General features: G+C 41.6%; 1 protein-coding gene across 13 annotated transcripts in view; it reads left to right on the top strand.

Moving 5' to 3' along the window:
* Nucleotides 1-25,746, top strand: part of CADM1 (cell adhesion molecule 1) — a 350,114-nt gene that overhangs the window by 213,280 nt on the left and 111,088 nt on the right. The gene's annotated exons all lie outside the window — the stretch shown is intronic.

The raw sequence follows: 25,746 nt of genomic DNA, 5'->3' as shown, positions 1-25,746 counted from the left end.
ATCAAAGCACTTTTCTCAGCTGGTTTGTTTTCATGTCTAGTAGCAGAAATAGCTGCTCTTTTTCTTCCCTTTTTTTCCCTTTTCTTCTGGCATCTTGTAATTGCGACTGGTAATGTGTCTTCTTCCTAACCTGGGAGCAGCACAGAGACAACTGCACTCTCCCACTCACACACAGCCCGGCTTCCAGCTGGAGCCCAGTGGCAGTTGGTTCAGCTCCGTTTCCCTTTCCATTCCATCCCCTTTCATCGGTGAGCCTTACCTGGGTCTACCAGTTGCCTCCTTTATTTTTCTCCCCCTTGTTACTCATATTCTTCTGACTTGCTAATAACAATCACAGCAACACCCTCAGCAGCAAAGGCCCCATTGGTAATGGGCACTTTTAAGTGCCAAGTGTATGCCAGGAACTGTGATCAGTTCTGTGCTGTTTATTTGTGTTTATTGAATGCTTTACCCAAGGTTGTGTATGTGTGTGTATATACATACACACAGACACACACACATATTATATGTTTAAATTTTCATTTTAAATTATCATACGATAAGATTTCCCTTTTTTTCCTTTTTTGTGTCCAGTTCTGTAAGTTTTAATAAATGTTCATGCATTCAAGCTTCAGAACATTTCTGTCACCCCAAAGTTTATCATGTTACATGATAAGCATTTTGAATGTGTTTTATCCTCATGATGTTATGGGGTAGTACCATTATATCTCTTCTTAATTTTTTTTTTATGAGGAAAACAAGCATCAGAGAAATGAAGCAACTGAGTCAAGGTTGTACACCTAATAAAGAATAAAGCCAGGATTGGAACCCAAACCTGGAACTTGAGACCCAGGTTGTCTAAAGTCTAGAACTGCAGCTCTCAGGCACTGTTTCCTATTATCAATTACAAAAAGCAGCTTGGGGTCATATTCTAAGGTCTTCATATGAGTTTTAAATGATGTTGCATCTTGTAAAGGATCATGGATATTTTTATGTGACGCACTCTCCAAAGACCCTAGTAGACTAGGGCTTCATGTGTTTATTTTTTAATCTTTATTTTTTTATTGGCGTATAATTGCTTTACAATGTTGTGCTAGTTGCTGCTATACAACTAAGTGAATCAGCCACATGTGTACATATATCCCCTCCCTCTGGGACCTCCTTCCTTTGTTTTGACTTCAGGTAAGACTGGTAAGAGGCTTCCCTGGTGGCTCAGAGGTTAAAGCGTCTGCCTCCAACGTGGGAGACCCAGGTTCGATCCCTTGGGAGGATCCCCTGGAGAAGGAAATGGCAACCCACTCCAGTGTTCTTGCCTGGAGAATCCCATGGATGGAGGAGCCTGGTAGGCCACAATCCACGGGGTCGCGTAAGAGGACTGAATTGAACATCTTCTTGGTTCACCTAGAAACCATGAATGCTTTCTAGACCAGACCAAACTGCCCAACACCTGTGTCTCATTCCTGTCATGCTGCCCTTCCGCCCAAGGCTGCGTCACCCAAGCTACACAGAAACCAGAGCTGGGCTTTTCCATTAGCCACGGTCAGCTCACACTGTCCTATCTCTCTTTTCAAAAATAAAACCTTTTTCCGTAGCTGTGGGCTCTTCTGTGAGGGTGAGTCAGCTTTAGGAATAATAACTAGAATCTTTCATCCACGCTTTCACTCTGATGTGCTGATGCCCGAATCATCCTAAATATCAATACAGAATTTTGCTTCAGACTAGGGATTCTTCTGTCATCATTCAGTATAAATCCCCTGAAGTGCAAAAGAAACTATGAGCAATAAAGGAAGTAGTAAAGTTGTATTTGGAGAAAAATTAGGGGGCAAAATGCTTTGTTCAGGGATAGGCGAGTGCTTCGTAGATGGTCAGAGAAGCTCCCTTCTCAAAACTTTCCTAGTGTAGAGTGCCATCTTAAATTGAGCTTGAGGAGGATAAACGTGATTATGACCAGAGCGTACGTGCACACTAAACAGTATTTACCTCTTTAGGGTGGCCACAATTGCTGGTAATCATGGAGAAACCACATATTCTCATTTTCTTGTTTCCTTCTAGTTTTAGTTTTAATACAATCATAATAGATCTAGGCTAAGATACATTGCAAATAAAAAATATGAGCATCCCCTTTACAAGTTAAGGAATATTCCTCCTGAAATTTTTTTTTTTCCTAATTTTTTTTTTTAAACTTTACATAATTGTATTAGTTTTGCCAAATATCAAAATGAATCCGCCACAGGTATACATGTGTTCCCCATCCCGAACCCTCCTCCCTCCTCCCTCCCCATACCATCCCTCTGGGCCGTCCCAGTGCACCAGCCCCAAGCATCCAGCATCGTGCATCGAACCTGGACTGGCAACTCGTTTCCTACATGATATTTTACATGTTTCATTGCCATTCTCCCAAATCTTCCCACCCTCTCCCTCTCCCACAGAGTCCATAAGACTGTTCTATACATCAGTGTCTCTTTTGAAATTTTGTTTCGAGTTCTTCTTCAGGACAGAACTTGGTTAGTACTTCCTTTGTGTGATATACATATATGTGCTTAAGAAATAAGATCCACCTCATATTAGTAAGAAAAAAAGGAAAGATGCCTGATATTAACATGAAATCTTTTTTTTAGATTCTTTGATCCCTTAATGTGATCCTTCTCAAAGTAGCATCGTAGACCTTCCCTCCTGTTGGAATAGACAGATGACAAGGTCTGTTTTTAAAGTGAGGATGTGAGTATTAAAAGTCTAAAACCAGAAAAAGAGTTTCTTCTGTTTGTAAAACTATTCATGATGAAGAGGGTAGGAATTATTGCCATAATTTAGCTGAAGGAGCCCCCTGAAAATTCTTATCTTGCACTAACTTGTCCCTAGTAATGTTATTCACGATTATCATTGAGCAGCTAATAGTACTGTGCGTTTTATGGGTCTATTTAGGCAAGTATGGGTTATTTTTCATTATTTTACTATTTTACTTCCCTATTTGTAGCCTCATTTAGGCTGGATCAGCTGAAAAGTCTGTTGCATTTGCTTTTTATAATGCATTTAGACTAGCTAATCTGAAATCACACTTTTCAATCAGAAAGGAATATTGAATGTCTTTATGGAAAGATTACTACAAACTAAGTTTGCTTTCCTTTTTTTCTGATTTAGATTCCTTGAGTGCTCTTAGCTAATGTTTGAACATTGAATCCAACAGTATGTTTCTCCCATTTTTAAACATTGCAAATTCAGGATAGGGGCCTCTGCTTCTGTCTTCAAATGAATGAGAATACCATTTTAAGGGAAAATGGCTGCTAAAGTGTCAGTGCTCTATATCACCTCTATCAAAGAGACTGATTACAATGTTGATGGTGATTTTCAAGGCCATCTCCAACTTGCTCCTGCTTCTTAAGAATGTATAATGCCATCCAACCTTAAGACAAATAGGTCAGACTGCAAAACTCTGCAGGAATGGAAGAATGAATTTCAAAATAATAAAGCAGTCCAACTTTGAGATTCTATATGCTGTATAAATATCTCTTAACTGAGAGGAAATACCTGTTAAACGGCTTTTGCACGATGATGCATATTGGTGTCTAGGCTGCCGTCTCACTCATTTTTAGCTCTTGTTTCTAAAAAGTTACTGATGTTTAATCTTTAATGATGGTTGAAGGGGGGAAAAAGTCCATATTCAGTGTTCGCCAATTTTTGCTGCTAATGAACTCTGGAAAAAATAAATTATTCTCCTGTAGGGCAAGAAAACATATTTTTGAGACTATCCCAGCTGCAGATAAAGTAAGTGGCCATTTCTGGACCTGTCAAAGATAAAAATAAATGCAGTGTTCAACTGTATTAAATACCGTACTTGAGCATAAGCGAGAGTGCATTTGTCTTATTTCATTTGTCTTCCCAGCCTGTGCCCACTTAGCACTGCAATAGCAGTGAACTTCATGGGCATTCAGGCCTACTCTTTCATGTTTCCCTCCAGTTCTAAATTGAAAATATTCTTTTTTGAAAAGAACTATGACAAAAGCAATTTGAGTTACTGATATCTTGAAAGAGAACCTAATTTAAGATTACCTTTGTGGTTGGTCATTGTTGCCTACAGTAGGCAGATGTCATGGTGATCTTCTTAGCATTAGTATTCCGAGAGAGTCTGACCTGACAGCGTTCAGGTAACATCACAGATTGGGCCATCATATTGAGATTTCAAGTGGTTGTGCAAAGGGCTGCTCGTGGAAATCTACTCAGTACAGTGACTGAAGAAGAGAGCCATGCTTTTCTCTTGGCTCGTGCTCTGTGACATACTTTTATATTTAGCAAAAGCTGTGTGATATTGAGTGGCTGATTAAAGTGTGTTGGGAATGGGCTTGGAAACCGTAAAGTGGAGAGAAGGAAAGGGGAAAACATCGAGGTGCCTTAGCTGATTTTCCATCCTGTACATGAAGATGTTGTTTCTCTCCATTTTCTCATCAAAGAGCCCCACTCCCACCCCACCCCGCGCTGGTATAATGAAATCAGACCTCTCAGAGCCGTGCCCTTACAGTTGTCACAGGATCAGTGATTCATGAACATATGGAGCTAAAGTCTTTTACAAGATAAAGTGATGACTCTAGAAGAAGAGATTGTTGTTAAAGAGGCCATCTGTCTTTGAAAGTATGATTTACTGGGGCATTCACCTCTGCCCCAAGCCATAAAAATAGTCCTAGTGACTGGATCTCTCTCTCTGTCTCTGCCTTCTTCCCTTTCTCCTTGCCCTCCTCAACCTAACCTTACAGCCAGAAGTCAACAGATTCTGTGAGAAATGATGCTGTCGTGAGTCATATAGCTTCTTCTAAAGAGTGGGATGCAATATACCGGCACCTTACTTACATCCCTAAAATCCCTCCCAGAGAGATAGCAAGTGTTACAGTTGTCTCTGTGTGTCAGAGGAGGAGCCCAAGACAAGGAGATGAATTGGGACGCCTAACACAGAAGGGTGTCGGTAACAGCGCTGAAGTGCTGAGAGTCATGCTCAAGTCTCTTCCGTGTGGATTACTCACAGCCACTATGATTCCCCAAAGAATCCCTAATTACCACCTACATCCCTGTCAGTTGGTGCGTGATCAGGGAGTCTGCTCTCATTTTAAACTATGCAGAAATGAAATGAGAAGCCAGCATTACTTCTAAGGGACCATGCAGTGCATGAAAAGTGAAAGTGAAATTGCTCAGTCGTGTTTGACTCTTTGCGACCCCATGAACAGTAGCTTGCACCAGGCTCCTCTGTCCATGGGATTTTCTAGGCAAGAGTACTGGAGTGGGTTGCTATTTCCTTCCCCAGGGAATCTTCCCTGACCCAGGGATCGAACCCAGGTCTCCCGCATTGTACACAGACGCTTTACCGTCTGAGCCACAAGGGACGTGCATACCAGAGCCAAATAGGAATGATATTAAGCGCTGCCATTTTGACTGGCCCCCATTAGCGCAGCTCTCCTTTCTTCTAAATAATCAAGAGGTAGTCCTTCTTAAGCCTCCATATCCTGCCTACTGGCTCACAGTTTACCTTCATTTTCCAAATTTGCCATCCTGTAGTTTGCTTGGCTTTTAAATCCACTTTGGCACTTACAGTTTGTGTCGTGTTCTTGGCCCTTGGGAATGTTTCAGATCACATAGGATACACTATTGAATATATATTAGTTTCTTGATCTCAGCAGAGTAATGGATGCTGAAATATTTCAGAAAGATGTATTTTGTAAAGATTCATGAACTGCATACTCTGCCTGTGTCAGAAGCACAACATGTATGATTTTATTTGTGGCTTAATCAACAGGAAAAAATGCCAAGCGGCTTTGACTAGCTGGCGGTGGATCTGTTTGTATTTGCCTTATTTTCTCTATAAGATGCCTGGTGGAGATGAGAGCCGGCAGAAACACCGAGTAGGTATCCAGGGCTTCATTACCGCAGTATCTCTAATGATCAAAGAAGCCTTTTTACACTGTCTTGTTCCTGATCATGCAGCTGAGCATCTGTCTACCTGTCTGTCCACCTTTTAATTGCATCATCCCTGTCTCTCTGATCCTCAACGGCTCTGTCAATGCAGCTCAGCTTTCTACCATTTCTGATCATAGTTAACACAAAATTTTCTGCAAAGCAAACCAGTAAAACCGAAAACTTTCTAATAAACGTGAACCAAACCATCTTAGGAGAAGTTAATTTTCTATTGCAGATCCAGTGAGGCCCTTGTGCTAATTTATCCTTCAAAGCCAAATAGTGTATAGCAAGGAGGGGAGTGTGGTTTAGGAGTACTTGAAGCATTATGTTTATTGGATACAAAAGGAGCTCATTCTCAGATGCAGCAATCTACTAGATACTGATTCGTTTAAAATAATGACAGTAGAAAGGCAGGAATTTAATTCACTCGATTTGTTCATTTGTTAAACACTTATTAAGACAAGCCCATTATGTGTAGGACTGTGTGCCTCATTCATAAGTGAGATACTGCACCCATTCTAAAAAGAGATGAGCTATGTATAGATTAATTATAAGAGAAATGTTATATGTTGATTTTGATAGAAAAGTACTCATAAAGTGGTCTGAAATTCAGTGGAGAAAGAACTCACTTCTAGTTGAGTGGGTCAAAAACAGCTTCATAAAAGAAGAAACCCTGAAGTTTGACATTGACAAATGGGGAAGATTGTAACATGTAAGATTACAATTAGTTGAAGATACTCTAAGTAGAGGGACCAGCATGAGATAAAGCATGGAAGCAGAAAATCCCAGCTCATGTTGGAAGGATGGTGTGTTATAGGCTAGTTTATCTGAAACCTGGGGTAACTAATCAGGGGAAATAATGCAGGAAAGGGGGATTACAGAGGATCCTTTAAAGATTTCAGTATTATGTTAGCAACTCTGGATTTTCCTCAGTAGAAACCAAGAAGTTGTTGAAGACATTTAAGAAGGGGAAATAGTGGAAGTACCTGTGACTTGCAGAAGGGACCAACTGAAGGCTGAAGGATCATGGTGGTCCGGCCAGGGAGTAGTGAGAGCTTTAACCAGGGCCAACGCGGTGAAGGACAGATATGACCTCCAGGGTGTAGAATGCGCAAATTCAGGGCAATGTGAGGGGTCAGTTGACTTGAGAGGATGCCCTTAACGGGGGCCAGGAAGAGGGCCAGCTCTATGGATGGATGTGATGGTCTTTGTTGTTGAATTACTGAGCACTCATTGACCCAGGTGGAAATGTCCCAGACCCTGTTGTCATTATGGACATGGGAGTGGATGAAGTTCGTTAGGCTGATGGGGAGGGATTTGAGAGTCTTCTATATGCAATTAATAATTGAATTGATAGGAAATTTTTGATAAAATTTGCCTATGGAAACTATATTTATTAAGTAATAAACATTGTGTCTCATTGAGCTGATAAATGCTATGCAAGAGTTAGGAGCTTTATCACAAATACGTTTTGAAAATTGGACAATTATCTGAGATTCCTCTCTTTATATTGCTTATCAGGATCCTTGGGAATAAATGTTGATACATTTAGTAGACAGGAAGAGGAGGTGAGTTGAGGAGGAAGGAACAAAAACCAGAAAAGTTGTCAGGAAGGGGACTCCTGAATTTGAGGGGAGGGGGAGTCTTGAGATGGGAGTGGGTCAGTGCAGGGTTAAATACTGGATGATATTAAGGTGGATGAGAACAGTCTGTTGGATGTAGTGTTCTGGAAGGATGTTGTTTCAAGAGGGTAGGTTCTGTGTTTTGTTTGCAGTTGTAAGAACTGGCAGCAACTATGGAGAACAGAATGGAGGTTCCTTCAAAAACTCAGAATAGAGTTACTATATGATCCAGCAATCCCACTCCTGGGCATATATCAGGAAAAGGTGAAAACCCTTCATTTGAAAAGATACGTGTACTCCAGTGTTCATATCAACACTATTTACTATCGCCAAGACATGAAAGCAACCTAGGTGTCCACCAACAGATGAAGGGATAAAGATGTGGTACATATGTATGATGGAATACTACTTAACCATGAAAAAGGATGAAATAATGTCATTTGCAGCACCATGGATGAACGCAGAGATTATCATACTAAGTGAAGTAAGTTAGAGAAAGAAATAATCATATGATATCACTTACATGTGGAATCTAAAAAATGAGACAAATGAACTTGTTTATGAACCATAAACAGACTCACAGACATAGAAAGCAAACATACAGTTACCAAAGGGGGAAGGGAGGAGGGATAAATTAGCAGTTTGGGATTAACATATACACACTGCTGTATATAAAATAGATAACAAGGACTTACTGTATAGCATGGGAAACTATACTCGGTACCTTATAATAACCTAAAATGGAAAGGAATATGAAAAAATACATGTGTATCTATATATGTATATATTCAAGTATATACATATATATGTGTGTGTGTATATTTGTATGCACATATATGCATGTGTGCTCAGTGACTTCAGTTGTGTCCAATTCTTTATGACCTATGAACTGTTGCCTGCCAGGCTCCTCTGTCCATGGGATTCTCCAGGCAAGAACACTGGAGTGGGTTGCCATGCCCTCCTCCAGGGGATCTTCCCAACCCAGGAATCAAACCCACATCTCCTGCATCTCCTGCATTGCAGGCGGGTTCTTTACCCACTAGGCCACCTGGGAAGCCCATATACATATAAATGTGTATTTTGTGTGTGTGTGTAAAAAACTGAGTCACTTTGCTGTATTCCCTGAAACTAAGGCAATGTCGTAAATCAACTGTACATCAATTTTAAAGAAAAATGTAGAAACTGAGGAAGGAGTGTTTGGTGAGGAAGTAGAAGCCATGAGTATAGACACTAATGGAGAGCAGGCTAGATTTTTGTGGGGTACAAGCCTCAGCCTCCTCTCCTTGCGGATGTCTATGACTCGAGATTCTCCATGAGGAGTCTTCAGGGGCCCATGGTAGGGGCCTGCTAGAGGCAGCATCTGAAGAGGCAGACTGGCTCTGATTACGTTTCCTTGCCAGTAACCATATGAGCCCTGTCCTGGTTGGTACCTGTTCTGCCAAGATGCATCTCTCCACCTGGTGCTCTAAACTGTACCACGGCAGCCCGTGGGAAGCCATATCTCAGAACTTGGCTCTCTTCTTTGTGCTTGTGAAATAACTTAAGATGTGTTGTCTTGATTTTCTTATTTACTTCTCTTAATTATAGAGCCCGATCCAAAAGGTTGTTTATGGGGTATAACCAGCCTAATGGTTTAGAAGAAAAAAGATTTGCTTTCTGTTCTGTTCGTAGGCCTGAAATGAGGATTTAAATTAGATAATGTTGATTACTAATCGAAATTAGAAGAAAATCCAGGGCTGTTTTTAAACTTAAGCAGCATAATAATATCAGAACTAATTATAGCCGATAATAATAAATAGTATTAAATGATGATCAGACAAAAAGTACTATTTATTTCATCAGCAATATTAACTGCAGAGCAGTACAGTATAGCATTTATTTGTTTGCTTCAAAGTAATGCTTTTGAGTTAGAAGAGACTGTCATGTAGAAACTTTAGGTACAAGTTAGCTTTTGTTGTTCATGTAGTAGAATAAAGGATAAGAACCCCTGAGATCTTTAATGGGTTTTGTGGGATCTCTGTAGAACAGAAGAGTTATACTTAATCTTTTAGCTATTAAAAAAAAGCATTGAAAATTTTGATTTTTCTGCTTATTTCCCTTTTTTCATGTGTTTTCTTCACAGTAGTTTAAATGACAGCTAACCGTGCTGCAGCATTTGGTAAATGTCATGTACCCTACTTTTCTAAAAGCAGTGAAGTAGTGTAAACATGTGGCTTCCTTTTTCAGAAGATCTATCCGGTAATTATCCTGAAGGCTATTACAATATGCAAATAGCAAGGGGCGTCCTTGTCTCCTAAATTAGAATATCAATATTGATTCAACATGTGCAAAAAGAAAACAATATTTTTGACCAAATGTTAATCCCGTCTCAGGATAGTGAAATATGGATGTCCAGATTTGATCAGGGTTTGAGTTCTAACTGCCCCAGCGAGTGATCGTCTGGGAAGTATTAGCCGAGCTGCCACCTCTCGTGTCATTTTCCTCATCCACGGAACAGTTGTTTGCTGTCTGTCCTGCCCAATACAGGTTCCTGGAAGGATCAAATGTGATGACATTCCTAGTACTCCGTAATATACCAGACAAGTGTAGATTGTTACTTTTCAGAAGAAACTTTGTCATCTAAGAATTCTTAATTATCACTCATTTAAAATGTATAAAGCGTCTGATTTGTTCTGGCTTCCACAAAGAATTTACATTGGCCTTGGATAAGGCTGTGATGGATTTCTACTCTCTCATGTTAGAGAAACTGAGGCACATAGAAATAAAATCGACTGCTTTTTTCTGTTTCGTTTGAATCGTTTTCTTTTGCCTATTGTTAATGAACTTAATACACTTAGTAGAAATCAAATTCAGCTTGCCTGAAATTGCTGCATGAAGCTACAACAAAGAATTTCTTCTGAAAGTTAAACGATAGTCTTACAAATGCCTGCCATTTTAACGTAAACAGGACAGCTTGCATTCTGTTCAGTTCTCCCATCTGGCTGTGCATGTATGTATTTGGAATCCCTGAACTTCAGACTTGAACAAGGTTGGCAGTGACTGTTCAGAATTGAGTGTTTTTGCCATCACACTAGGTCACTGACCCCTCCAGCTGTCGTTTCAGTGGGCGGTAAGAAACCAAGACAAGCCCCCAGTCATCATGACTCTCAGGTTTGAAATTCTCCCAGTGTGTTTTCCATAGGTTCCCAACATACAGATTACTTGCTAATGTCACTCAGACACCCATATTCTCAGAAGTGCCAAAGAAAGACTCTTCTGTAATCTCTCAGAATTATTTTCCTGGCTGAATTTGTTGGGCCAAATTTAAAAGAGCAACATGTAGTTAGATACCCATTTTTGTTTATTTTTTTAAATTCACGTAACTGCTCCAGATCACAGATTTTATAAGATTTCTCTGACTCTGTAGCAGTCAACTCTGTTTATTATTATTACTGTTCATTAATGTTGCTTTTCAGGGTCAAATGATTGTGAGATTTGGCTGGCCATTTTGGCAAAGTAATGCTAATTCGTAGGTCCTTTCAGTGGAATATTCTGGAAGGGTGTAATGATAATATCAAAACCGCATTTAATTCGTGAAGAGGAAGGAAGGGTAGCACATGAGAGACAGAAATCTGCTGTTCTCTTTGTAAGTGAAAGGTCATGCTACTGAGCGCTGCAGGGTGGATTGGTGAGAAATGAGCTCCCGTTTGCTAGGAATTAGAATGAGTCTATCTGATTTTCCTTCACTTGTGACCTTTAAAGATGCAGCTTTTAGATTGATAAGCAGGTGGATGCTTTTAGTAACCCAATGCAGAATTTGTTTCATATAAAAAGACTATCTTTCAGACACTGAAGATACTGCTTCCACAAAGGGTTTTTTTTTTTCTTTTCCTTTTTTTTCCCTCCAAAGCCTCTGGAGAAAGAAATTCAATGATTATATCTTATCTGTCACACAAAAAGAAAATTCAGAATTACTGTATGTTCAATTAGAACATTTTTTCCCCCTCAAAGCATTAATCATTTTCTGGAACACACATCCTCATGCTAAGCATCTCCAGGAAGGTTTGACAGTGGGCAGTCGTCAGGGCTCTCCCCTCCAGATCTTCCATCCGGCTCCACTCTGCACAACCTCCTCCAGGCCGATAAAAGAGCTTCCCGGGTTGCTATAGTAATCCTTTCATGTTGGGCCCTGCGCTATCTTGAAGGCAATCAGAGGAGAACAAGGAGTGGGGAGCAATGCAGAGTTAATGTCAGGCGGCCGGAGGGGAGCTGCAGTATTATATCTGGAGATGTTTTGGTTTGCTGAAGACCAGATGGTGGTCAGTACAAACCTTCAACCCACCCTGGGCCCAATTTGATGTTTGGATATTTAAAGCAGATTTTTTTATGATGTAGGTAGACTCTAAACCTGCCCCCCTTTGTATTTAAAAAGGTTGAAATAGCTTACTTCCTATGGCCAACCAGCTCAGATTTCTCATCCTCTCTTCTTGTTTTCAGTTCTTAATTACATCATTCATCTTATTTGTTCTAATTTCCTCTTTTTCCTTCCCTTATCCCCTCAGCCATCAACAGTTCCAGCCCATCAGCATCTGTTTTATTTTGTCAAATGCTGGTGTTTTATTGGGCTTCTGTGCTGTTTCTGCTCCTCGTTTGATATTCCTCCCTGATAATAAATTCTTCATAAAGCACCCCTGATCAGATACATTGGATCTTCTTTCTTTTCCTGTGTACAGGTTTTAATTTCCTACTCAAAATCACCAATGAGGTTAAAAAAATGCATGCTCTCCTGCTCTGTGTATCCAACTTTTGAAATGTTTAGAGAGCAGGGAACCTAGTGACTTGTGTCCTGCCAGCCTCCTTGCAGCAGCCAATAATAGCGAGGTTGGTCAGCAGTTAGAGTCAGCTTTCATATAAGAAAATTTTCTTTCATTTAAAGATATTGTTTAAAAAGACAAACACAGTTGTGTGTTGTAGAGTCCGTGTAGAAAAATGGCCCCATTGGAGTAGAAAACGTCACTGTGTCCGCAGTCAGCGCAGCAGGGCCTCTGCAGACGCAGTCCTCGCCCTCATCGTTCCGCTCTTCACGGTGCACGGGTGCACACGTGATTCCTTAGACACCCGCTGAGAACCTCCCTGACATGGGCTGTGAGCACGAAGAACAAGGCTCTGGTCCTCGTGGAACTTGCATCCCAATCAATCTGGACCTGTCTGAAGGAGAGGACATCATGATAGAAAGTTCTAGAAGTGTACTGTGCCTCACAGAAGCCACTCAGTCCCATATGGGTTTTGAATTTAAGTCGAGCAAAACGAATACAATTAAAATTCAGTTCGTAATGCACTCTAGCCACACTCCAAGTACCTCAGGCGTCCGGGGGCTACACTATTGGATAGTACAGGTGGAGAACAGGATAACTTCCAGTTATCACAGAAAGTTCTACCATCCGGGCTGCTCTGGAACATCCCCATTTCTTATAGACACATGATGATCAAAGAGGCAAATATGTAAATAAATAACACTCGTAATCTTTGACCTCCAGAAATGTTTAAGCTTCTTTGGGTTTCTCAATTCTTCTTGAAGAGTCATCCTGAAACACCATTTGTAAGCAAAATCAACATGGGGCTCGTCGTAATCTGGGGGCAGGGTGAGGTGGACCGGCCCGGGACCTGGAGGGGAGGAGGCCCAAGAGAGCTGAAGCTGCCTGTGAGCTGTCTGAATCACCCTCTCCCGGTGGAGTGAGCAAGGTTAAGATGGGAAGGCTGAGCCCTATCCAACTTTTCATCCGTCTCTTCCACAAACTTTTCTCAAGCATTGAGAGGCCATTGCAGTGAAGGAAGTAAAACCCTTGTGTCTAGTGGAAGGAGGCAGGTGTTAAACAGTGACAGGACACAGTGGCGGCTGCCATGGTGCAGGAGCGCACGAAAGTCTCTTAGGGCCTTGACCCCGCCTTCCGGGCACGTGGGAAGAGGGCGAGAAGCCGGGGGAGGCCCCTCGGGGAGGGTGTTGGTCTGTGCGTCCCTGGGGTTTGTGTTCAGTGTGCCCTTCTTCAGCATAAGCTAGTTTAAAACTCTAGGCTCTGTAGAGACAGGGCTTGGTGATTGTCAATTATAATAAAATAAGCCATCATAAAATTCTTCAAGTAGCAAAGTTCAGTAGTTCATTTGAAATATTTGCTGTAAAATGTAACTTTGCTGCTGGTGTTCTGGACAGGGAGTATTATTTTATTTTGTTCTAGGTGTGAGTTCCTAGCAGATGAGCCGTTTTTCTCTCTGTTGCCATCTCTTACTCTTGGCCGTGCTGGCTTCCTTGCTGTTTCTGGAACACACGAAGGCCATTCTCCCCGTAGGGCCCTTGCTTTATTGCTCCGTTTGCCTGGAACTGAAACATGCTTCCTCTCAGATATCCATTTTACTATCTCCCACCCATCCTCCAGATTCTGCGCAAATGCTCCTTCATCTCACAGGCCTTGTCTATATAACGGCCTCTCTATTAATAATATACGAGGAGGGATATGAGGCCTACGTAAATACTAGCCTCCCCCCCATGGTACTGCCCACCGCCCCTTAACCTGCTGTATTTACAAAGCACTGATCGTCACCTGGAGTATTATGTGTTACTATCTCTTCATGGTCTGACTCCCATCTTGAGAACATGAGCATCACGAAGACAGCGCTCAGATTTGTTCAGTATCATATGCTCAGCACTCACTAGAGCACCTGGCATAGAGTAGGTCTCAATAAATACATGGTGAGTGAATAAATTCTATCTTGATATTTATTATCAATTCCAACTTTCTTAAACTATCCTTTCGATTGTTGTTTATAGCTTCTGAAAAGATAGCTGATATTTCCCTTTTATAATTCCGTGATTCCCTATAACCAGATCAGAGTCTGCTCCCATTTTTTCCCTTTTATGATTCCGTGATTCCCTATAACCAGATCAGAGTCTGCTCCCATTTTTTCCCTTTTATAATTCCGTGATTCCTTATGACCAGATCAGAGTCTGCTCCCATTTTCACTGCACCAAGTAACCATTTGGCAAAGCTGATGGCCTGTACTGCCCCGTCAGACACCAAGGTGGACTCTAGGATGGCGCCTTCAAGTACAGGGTGCTGCGTTTGAACAATGACACGTGACTGGAGTGCTGGCAATGTGTGGCCAGATCGTGGAACTGTCACAGGACCACCCTGTGGCTCTGATTTTAAGCCAGACGGTCCGGGCTTGCCTCTTTCCCCTCCCCCCCTTTCTTCCTCCCATCATACTTTTCAACAGAATAATGACGCTAATAGTAAAACAATCCCTATCAAGTCTCGTGTTCAAGTCACATCCCGGAGAACCTTGTTATTGGTGTTGTAGATTATCGATGTAGAAACATTAGAAGAAAAACTGTGGTGCAAGACATACATGGCCATTTTCTTTCATGGTGTCTTCCTTAAGTGAGAGACCACAGTTTGCTCTTGCCTCTCTTAGATACTTGGGCCTAAATCTAAACAGAGAAAAGGAGAGGCGATATCTCAGACCGGCAACTGTTAGGATGAGGAGTCGGGAGAGCACTACTTCTCTTTTATTGATTTTGTGAAATTGTTTGAAGAATAATTCCGCATTTTGGGGTACAAAAATAACAGCTTCGAGCTGCTTTTCAATTAGGTGAATGTACTTTCACTGAAAGTTCTGTTGTTCTTGAGATGCACTTTCCTTCTGTTCTTTCAGAGCCTCTTTAATCAGTCGCAATGTGTCAGGAGGTGCAGCCACCTTCCTGACACCCCCTGCTTCTCCCCTTCCCTCTCTCTTTGTGAGGCTGAGTTGCCAGGAAAACTGATTGGCAAAATTGTTCCTGAATTGGAGGGAAAGGTAGTTCTTTAAAGACAGGCGCTATCCAGAGCATAACAAATCGAACTACCACAGTGTATGTTTTACCCGAGTCAGGTTTTGTTTCAACTAGAAATCACGAGCATCCATGGACTGGGTTTAAAGCAGGCATTTATCTGAACGTTAAAATATTACCAAGGTTTAATTTTTTTAGATTATTATTTAGAGCATGGTAATGAGAATCTTGTTTCATTATTGTGTCCATGGTCAGGTCACTGCATTTAAATTTCCCTTAAAATGCAGACAGTAATGAGTTTTGTATATAAGCTGAATGCCCTGAGCCTTAACAAAATGACTAATAGGTGTTTCCATGGCCTGAGAAAAAGAAAACCCCCTTTGATGTCCTTTTTTGTTTATTTGTTTGTGTGTCTATGTGTATGGAAAAAGATATTATAATGTAGTATTATATTACCCCTCGCTGAATATTTCAGTGAGTGATGCGTGTTTGCTCAGCATACAAAATGAACCTCAATGGGCATAGGCCTAGTAACAATTTTAAGTTCTCTGATTTTTAGAATAAAAAGAATTAGTTATACACATCTAAAATATCACTCCCTTCAGAAGAAAAACAGAAAAGCTAAAAACTCATTATGCTTATTATTCTTTATACTTTTACAGTTTACCCATGTCTTTGACTTTAGAGGGTCCATGATGCTTTCTGAGAAATTACTGCAGGATCTAAGAGAGGTGATGGATGTGTTACTCACCTTGATTGTAGTATGTGTACATGTGTCTCAGTGCTTCTTGAGGATTGCTCATTTATATGTATACAATGACAATGGCTAATTTATATGGATATAATGCTAATTTATACGTCTACAGTGGCAATGTATACTGCATTAAACTATCGTGTTGTACACCTTTAAAGAAAATTATGTTGTATAACCTAAATATATGGGGGTTCCCCGATGGCTCAGCCATAAAGAATCCACCTGCAATGCAGGAGACACAAGAGTCGCAGGTTTGATCCCTGGCCTGGGAAGATCCTGTTGGAGGAAATGTCAACCCACTCTAGTATTATTACCTGGAAAATCCCATGGACAGAGGAGCCTGGCAGGCTACAGTCCATAGGGTCCCAAAGAGTTGGACATGACCAAGTGACCAAGCATACATACAGCCTAAATATATGCAATATATATCCATCAGTTATGCTCCAATAAAGGAAATCAAACCTGAATTTTCACTGGAAGGACTGATGCTGAAGCTGAAGCTCCAATACTTCCAAGCCACCTGATGTGAAGATCTGACTCTTTGGAAAAGACCCTGATGCTGGGAAAGATTGAGAGCAGGAGGAGAAGCGGGCAACAGAGGATGAGATGGTTGGATGGCATCACCAAGTCAGTGGACATGAGTTTGAGCAAGCTCCGGGAGATAGTGGAGGACAGGGAAGCCTGACATGCCACAGTCCAGTCCATGGAGTGCCATAGTCCATGGAGTCACAAAGAGTCAGACACCACTTAGTGACTCAACAACAAAAGCTGGGTGGAAAAATTATTTCCTCTCACAACAGCCACGTCTATGATAATTTTATAGATGAAAAATGCTGAGGCTCAGAAGAGTTAACATGACCAGGTAAAAGCAAATACTGAGTGTCAAGGTTTCAGTTTTTGAAACCTTTTTGGCTGGGCTCAGAGGACTCATGGTCTCCAAGAGCCAAGTTCTGTCCTGCAGGATGGGACCTGCGGTGGCTTCATCAGAGGCCATGAGTTCTGGTCCCAGCCATCATCACCTGTGGGCTCTCATACAAATGACTTAATTCCTCTGTTTCTTCATCTATCAGAATGAGGCTACTGATACCCACTTTGTCTTTGTTCTAGGATTAAATGAAGTAAGTGAAAACATTTAATAATCATTAAGCAAAAGTTCATTTTTTTCTTATATTTCTATCCCAAGTCTAATGTTTCCCCTGGTAACCCCACTTTGCATCACAGATACCACACGTATAAACCTCCTTCTAAGTTTCCAGGCTTCAACACTTACGAGCTGGTGACCTTGAACAAGTTGTGCCTCAGTGTCCTTATCTGTACAATGGGGATAAGAGCACTGCTTCATTGGGTTTTTGCTGAGGATATACGAGTTAATGCAACTGACGTACTTTGAATAGCTCCTATCAGAGTACGTGCTCAAGACGTTACTGAATAAGATGAGCGATAATATTTTCTCCTTTATAAATTGAATTCACAAATATTTTTACTGTGCATCTATTAAAACATTTTAGTCAGTTCTGATGTGTCTGAGCTTATTTTAAGCCTGAGTCTTTGGACTGTATAAATCACAGGGTTGGCAATTTGGTTTCTGATTCCTTGGCATTGACTGATCAACATTTGGTTCATTGGTGAGCATTTAAGAACCACCAGTGAGAGCGTAAGAAATTAGCAATCCTTCATACTGTCAGGAAGCATTGAGATTGAGCTGTCAGAGGCCGAGGGTGAACGCTTCATTGGATTGAGTCACTGAACCAGTTGGATTCTTTGTCTTCCATGGCATTCTTGGATAGAGTCCATTTAACTAGGAAGTAAAGACTTTGGTCAGTTCATTTAATAGGAAAGAAGTCAGAAAACCCTGTGTTAACCATTTGGGCATGTTGGAAATAGGAGAATGTTACTGAGCTTAGGAGAATACTAAGGCATGAAGGAATATGTAACCTTTGACTTTAACATACAACCTAAATTGTACCTTTAAGGCATTAGAAAAAATTTGTTCCTTGTCTTTCTTTTGTAATTCATCAAAGTGACTGTTTATTGGATGCTGGGGTAGAGTGGTGGTGAGGAGAAAATGGGAAAGAAGAAACTGAGCCATTGGCATTGTGACTGGTGACAGATTCCAAACTTACGGGAATGTGCTTTATTCTTTCTTGATGACTATCTTCCCCTGTGTTTTTCCTTAAAAAAAAAAAAAAAAAACCCACAACCTTGTCTGACTGACTATAACCTTTAAATAATTGGTAAACTGAAGCACTGAAACTGACATTAAAATCTAATGAACAGACTAGAAGGAGGGAGCTTTATTCTAGTAAAGGGCCGGCCAGCCTGTTATCCCCCATTTCCTTCTGAGTGGGAATGATTTCTTCTGGCAACAGGCAACATCGGCAGTAGTAGTATTAAAATATTGCAGTCTATTTCTGTTAATAATAATACAATAATACATCATCTCTAGGCCTTGAGATGAGTGACCCATTTTAGGAGCAGAAAGTCTTCACACTGAAAGTGCTTCTCTGTCTAGCCCTAGTCTATGTGCCTTGCCTTTTCTTCCCCAGGCACACGTGCGCTCACGCACGCGCACACACAGAGCCCGTGCTCAAGAGCCTCTGCCCTGGTTCCTGAATGTCCCCCTGCCCTGAATGCCTCCTTCAGCCTCAGTAATTCTGTCATCTCTAGGAGCTAGTCCAAGGCCAAATCCCCTTAAGAGCTTCTCCGTATTCTTCCTCCCTAGATTGTGTTCAGTCCAATTCTAGATGTATTTCTTGAGTGTGAGAGGCCCTGGAGTTCCCACACTGAGCAAAGTGGGCCTAGCCTCTGCTCTCAGAGACCTCAGGGCAGGGGAGAGGTGGGTGAGGTCAGGCTTTGCACCAGCATGGCAGGTGCTGAGACACGGGGTACAGGGTGCTGGGGGAACTCAGACGGGGCGCCTTGTCCAGACCTTGCCCAGTCTTCCCACAGATCTCACCTTGCGCTGAACATCTAGAGTAGCTCTAGAACTTCCGGGGAACTGGCATTTAATTTGATGCTGTCTTGCATTGCTCTCTTTCTTGTGTGCTATCTCCCCAGCTGAATGGTAACTCCTTTGAGGGTAATGGCCTTATTTTAATTTTTATGAAGATTTTTAACACTAGTGGATGGAAAATACACAGTAAACACGGATTTACTTAGCACCTCTTCGCTTGCCTCCTTCTCTTCTGACTTGCCCAGGAATGCTTCCCTTGGCTGCATTCCTGCATGAGCCCTATTTTGAAAATGGTTGTTTTCTGACCCTTGTTTGCTTCTGGCCAGTGAGCTCCAGCAGGTTGGTTCCCAGGCAGACATGTGAATTTTTTCTGCTACTACATCCATCTGTCCTCATGAAAGAGAAAAAGTAAAAGTGTTAGATGCTCAGCCATGTCCAACTCTTGCAACCCCATGGACTGCAGCCCTCCAGGTGTCTTCTGTCCATGGAATTTCCCAGGCAAGAATACTGGAGTAGTAGCCATTCCCTTCTCCATGGAATCTTTCCAACCCAGGGATCGAACCCACGTCTCCTGCTTTGCAGGCAGACTCTGTACTGGGGCCCATCAATTTAATTATACTTCAGGCTCTCCAGGCACAGATCTACCATGCCCTCTTTTGCATAGCCTCTAAAATGGTGTCCTCTTTCTGGGACTGTTTTCCTAATGAGGGTAGAGTATAATTTAAGGGCTTAATTTTAGAAAACTGTACACCCATAAAATGTTATGATTCACGACCACTTGTTTTGTTCTCATAATGCAACCTAAACTAAAAAGCCATTCCTCAAAGCTATAAAAACTGTTCATGGTTGTCTTTAGTATATCACGTGGAGTATAATTCAGCCCACAGAGAAGGCAAAAGATGGATTCATGGGGCCATTTGCCTTGGTCTACAGCAAAGGCCAGTAATTTCTAAGCTCTGTGGAAGACCCTATTTTGCTGTAAACTCTGAGCTCTTTCTTAATCCCACTTAGTTTCCCTTTCCATTTTAATATCAATGTGTCCTCATTTATAGACCTCCTCTTTCCCCTATAAATTATTGCCAGGACCCTGACTGTGCCCTCATCCATGGCTCTTCTAATATCTGCTGTCTTCAGCTGTTGAGGTTGGTATGTGACGATGCATTGGCTAGAAACCCAGAGTGCAGCCTCATGGAGAATCACTTGGGTCATTTATCAGCTCTGACAATCCCTGGGAGAACCTGTGGTCCTCCCCTCACACTTCTCCAACATTTTCCTGGAAATGAATGAAAGAACGCTGTCCATAGTAGAACCTCAGTGTTGACTGTTAACCCAGGTTGCTAACCCTAGTGTCCTCAGTAAAACTTAAGATACCTCTTGTATTGTGATTCGTATCTGAACCCCGAGGATAGATCCTGTGTCTGACCTTTTATGTTTCTTCATGATCACGTTATCTAGGTCATCACACTTAAGAAAGTACGTATGTGATAATATTCTGGAAGTTAAGGGTTTAGGCCACAAAGTAGATGAACCTGGGCTGGAATCCTGGTGTACACATTTATTTGGCTGTGTTCCTTCAACAGGTTACTTAACCTCGCTGTTTCTCACGTGCAAAGTGAGGTTAATCACTGAACCTGTCCCATGAGATTTCTGTGAAGAAAGCATGACATAATCCACATAAAAATCACAGTAGTGCTTGGCATACAATAATCACCAATACTTGTTTATTGGCACTTATTTTAGGCATAGCTATTAGAAGGAGAGGAACTCAGATGGCACTTACCAAATTCAGATAAACTCGGGAGTTTCAGTGAAACTCCAAGAGGGATGACTTGTATGTCTTTGATCCATGCTGTTCTTGATGAAGCCAGTTCAGAACATGGTGTAGATAGAAGTCCACCTGAAAAATGAACTCGTTATTTAACTCCATGATTAAATGTCGACGGCATGGTGTTTTGTGTCTTTCTTCAGTTAGCCATTAAATGAAGTAATATGACTTTTACTCCTTGCACATCAGTTGTTTAGCTGAAAAGGAAACTTTTTTTTTGTCCTAGGGACTAAGCTTTTCTTTCATTGTAGTTATAGACAGCTCATGTATTTCCACTTAAGGTGTACTTTGTACTGCATATTTGCCCTGAATCTGAAGATCCATCTTTTTTTAGCAGACTCATTTCAGACTCTCATAGAACTAAGTGATTTCCTTGAAGAACAAGTTTTACTATTTGGTCGATGAGACTGGCAGTGGCTATTCAGAATCATAAGGTGGAGAGCAATGAATTTTTAAACCTCAGCAACTTTGAAATAATTTTATGCATTAGTAATAATAGGATAGTGTCTAAAAAATATTGAAGAATTGTTTTGAAAATGTCCCCCTTTTTAAAAAGCCCATTCCCCCTGCCAAAGGTAAAATTAACATTTATCTTGATATTCTCTTTAAGCTCGAGTCTTGAGGGGGACAACTTTCCCAGAGCCAGTCTCTTGATTTGATGAAATTAATACTCCCATTGTTTATTATTTATTTTCATTGAGGGTTCTGTGGCCTTCCCTGTATTTCAAAAGAGCCCACCTTCTATGCTGTAGAGAAGTTTGGTAGCTCAGAATGGCTTGACATAACTGTGGTCAAGGGTCTTCCATGAGCCGTGGCTTTAGGAGGGCTCAGGCAGAAAGACACAGCCCTGTTCTTTTTCAGTCCTTTTCCATGAGGGAAGTAGATTCTGCTCGGTACTTGGGTGGGTTTCCCAGTCTACTGGGAGTCCAATCCATTAATAGCCAGCATTAGGTCATGGCCAGAGGGCCATGGTCCCCGCAGTTGTCATTAGTGAGTTCTTACTTCTGTTCCATTGAGAAGCTGAAATTGACAAAGTGTCTGCAGAGCTGCCTGGCTCTTTGCTGCCTGTTTCTGAGCAGGACGCATTAAGGATGAGTCACTTGTCATGGTGGAATTGCTCATCATTAATCACAGGGGGACCACATTCCTAGGTAAATCAGTAACCTTGTTGATAAAGCCACATCTTGATAGAAAATGTACCTTTTTGACACCCTCCTGTCTGCCGGCCTGGTCTGCAGTGCTGCCGCACACCCCGAGCCGGCTGCCTCATTCCATCCTGATGATGGTGATGCACTGTGGATCTGTGAAGATCTGAGTCATCGCTGCTGGGCGAGGCCCGCTTTGATTTGTATACAGTATGAATAACTGTCTGTGTATTAGGCATGCCGTAATTTTTTCATCTTCTCCGCCTACAGGAACTATATTACCATATCAGGGTAAAGTTCATTCTGTCGGACTGATAATTAATCCCCTGTTCTTTTTCTCTTTTCTGCTTTCTTGTCTGGTGGCTACATTATATATAAATTCTAGCATTTTTCATCACTATGCCAAATAAAGCAATTTGGGAGATGCAAGCAATAAAAAGCTTATTTTTATAACCCCTCTAGAAAGGAAAACTGCACAGATTCCATTTTAGTGAAAAAAGGCATTCCATTATGTGGCCGCATTTATATGTACTGCTCAGACCACGTGCTGGACACATAGGACAGCCAGCTGCGACTGGGACAAGTGTCTGGTCTTCTGAGAGTGACCCAGAAGAGATGGTGAATCTGTTTGAGATATTTCTACTACCAGTGCATTTTCTGCACATACCCGACTGTCTGTTCTCCTTCTCTTGTTTATAGTTTTTAAAACAGAAATAAGATAGTCTGTAGAAGGTATTAACTTGAGATTCACGTTCTTAACTGCATAGCAGATGTCTTACTAATTGAGGCTTGTATTTAACTGGGTTAAATGCAGTGGTTTGATGTTAGCATACAGTGTGGTGAAGTCCATTGTACTTTGATGGGAAGGGCTCAGCTTTGTACCACCCTGCAGTATGCAAGTCTCATATCGTCCTAGGATGCTGGTTTTGCTGTAATTTCATTTGGGGACCAGGGAACATTGCAGCATGGCGAGCTGGGTAGGAACTAAATATTTCAGATGGAGGAAGGAATATTGTTCTAATTAAACTGAATCTAGTGCCTGTGGCAAAGTATGTGCTTAATATATTGGGGTATGTGTGAAAAATGACATGTATTTTCATAAACTGGTTTTTTTCCCTCTCTCATCCTTGCTGAAGGGCTTTTGTTTTGAATATTGTTTGCACAGAAGAATTATTTCGTTACTGACACGGGACAGCATAATAAAATCTGGAAAGTCGTAACAGTTACCCTGGCCCTGAAATGTTTCTCTTCTTTGGATGAATAGGGAATATGAGTTCAGACTTCTTCTTTAAGGTGGAAAACAAAAGAGTGTTATTTTTTCTCCATTATCTAATGCAGAGGGCTTCCCCGATAGCTCAGTTGGTAAAGAATCTGCCTATAATGCAGGAGATCCCTGTTTGATACCTGGGTCAGGGAAGATCCCCTGGTGAAGGGATAGGCTACCCACTCCAGTATTCTTGGGCTTCCCTTGTGGCTCAGCTGGTAAAGAATCTGCCTGCAACGAGGGAGAGCTGAGTTTGATCCCTGGGTTGGGAAGATCCCTTGGAGAAGGGAAAGGCTACCCACTCCAGTATTCTGGCCTGGAGAATTGCCATAGAAGAATTATTTCATTATTGTTACCAGACAGCATAATAAAATCTAGAAACTCGTGACAGTTACCCTAGCTCCGAAATGTTTCTCTTCTTTGAATGAATAGGGAATATGAGTTCAGGCTTCTCCTCTAAGGTGGAAAACAAAAGAGCATTATTTTTTTATGCATTATCTGATACAGAATCCCATGTACAGATCGGTGGGCTCTAACATGTTTTCATTTAGAAAAGAAAAGCAACTTTAGGATGAAGTAGATCTTGAATATTCAAGAGAAGGTCAAAGCTGAACACAGGATTTTCGTCTTCTTAGCCTGACACTTTTCTGTTAAATGTCCTTTGTGAAATATTTTGACTTAAGGGGTCAAAAATGTTAAGTTTGGCCAATTTCACTTGAGAGCCCATTGATAGGCATTGATCGCACCCAAATGCCATTCTTGTAACCTTGAAACATCTCTCTGATGATACTGTAATTAGAAATAAGTGCTAGTGCATCTAATTTTCTGATTTGTGGGTTGTTATAGGGTCTGTTGCCGAAGGGCGCAGTGGGAGGCGAGCTTGGAAGGGGTGACATTTTTAGTGACTGTCTTGTCTGATCCTGTTTGCCTGCTCTCCGGTGACCTCTGAGGGCCTGATTCAACTGTCAAGTTGATATACCTGATGCCCAAGTCTGCATCTTTCTTCGTCCTGTGAAAATGTAGAGCTGCACATCACTCATCTGTTCCCCACTGCCCGTGTCCCCCCAGGCCTCCCGTCTTCACGGAGGAGTCCTCACCCTTCAGACTCACTCTTGGCATTTACCTCCACCGTCACCATGCTTCTCCCACACTATGGTTCAGAGATGGACCAGGTTGTATAGCTTCTCCTTTGTGATTCTAGGATCTGATCTTTCCTATTTACGACTGCTGCTCCTCCCACCCTTGTTCAGGCCAGCCTCGGCCTGCCTGGTGGTGCTCTAGTAACTTCTCAGCAAAGTCTCTCGTGTCCGTGGTCCCCTGCTTACTATGCTTATCACACACACACAACGTTCTGTCCATCTTACCTCTATAGAATCCCTCTTCTTGAGTATGGTGTGGTTATTATACCTCTTACTCCATTCCATCCACACTCGTAAGCTTAACTACCTCCTCTCCCTCTGCAGCATCCAAAGGTTACAGTCTCTATTTTGTCCCAAATGTTCAGACCCCTCCATAGTAATCTCCAAGTAAGGCCTTGCTTCGCCCATCTTAAGGCCTTCTCTCCTCCAAAATATTCACAGGATCTTTATCATACCCTATCTTTTATCCTAATTCTCTGAAGACCCATCTTGTCTATCCTACTAAATCTTGAGTGCCTGGAGAGCAAATTCTTTTTCTTTAGTTTACTTATATCTATCACGTGTCATAGCTACCATGTAATCAACAGATCAATAATAAATACAGCTGACATTCACTGAGCATTAACTATGTGCTGATTACAGTACTATTCAAAGTGCTTTACATACTTTTTTTCTTATTTTAGTTCATGAAAAGGTATTATTATTGTTATTTCCTTTTATAACAGTGCACATGGAATTCAAAGAGGCAGACAAGATCACTTCTCTGCAACATAGTCAGGCAAGGCTTCGTGATAATCCATAGGGTACAGTAGGGAAGTTTATTGTGCAGATGGGCAGCCATGAAACAGGGGCCTGATAACATGATCAGAGAGGAGGCAAGAGTTGCAGAGTAGGTGGAGAAATACATGGGACTGTAAGTATGGTGTCAGGGGTGGAAGAAGGCGCCGATGGAAAATACCGCACCTTGGCAAACAGCTGGGAAAGGAATCCCACAGAGCTCCGTGCCCACAGCACTCACTCAGGACTTAGCACAACGGGTTTTGTATTCTTCTGCTCCTTTTTGCTTGTGTGTCCTGTCTCTACCCCTAGCCCTGAGGTCCTGCAGGAAGGGAAACATAGCTGATTCATTTTTGTAGTTTTAGCATTCATTCATTCTGTAGTACATGCACAATCAGTGTCGTCTAATGATGTCCGTGGTGCAAAAAATTAAACTATCATAACAGGCAGCCTTCCCTTTGTTAATAGAAGCCTCCTTCCTGTGAAGCAGGCAGAAGAGTGTGGAAACCCTGTTTGGAGGAGGGACTTTACAGAGTGCAGAAGGGCTTCT

This window comes from Bos taurus, chromosome 15 (assembly GCF_002263795.3).
Source record: "Bos taurus isolate L1 Dominette 01449 registration number 42190680 breed Hereford chromosome 15, ARS-UCD2.0, whole genome shotgun sequence".
Taxonomy (NCBI): Eukaryota; Metazoa; Chordata; class Mammalia; order Artiodactyla; family Bovidae; genus Bos; species Bos taurus.
Note: the sequence above shows the minus strand (reverse complement) of the source record. Positions and strands in the feature narration are given on the sequence as shown.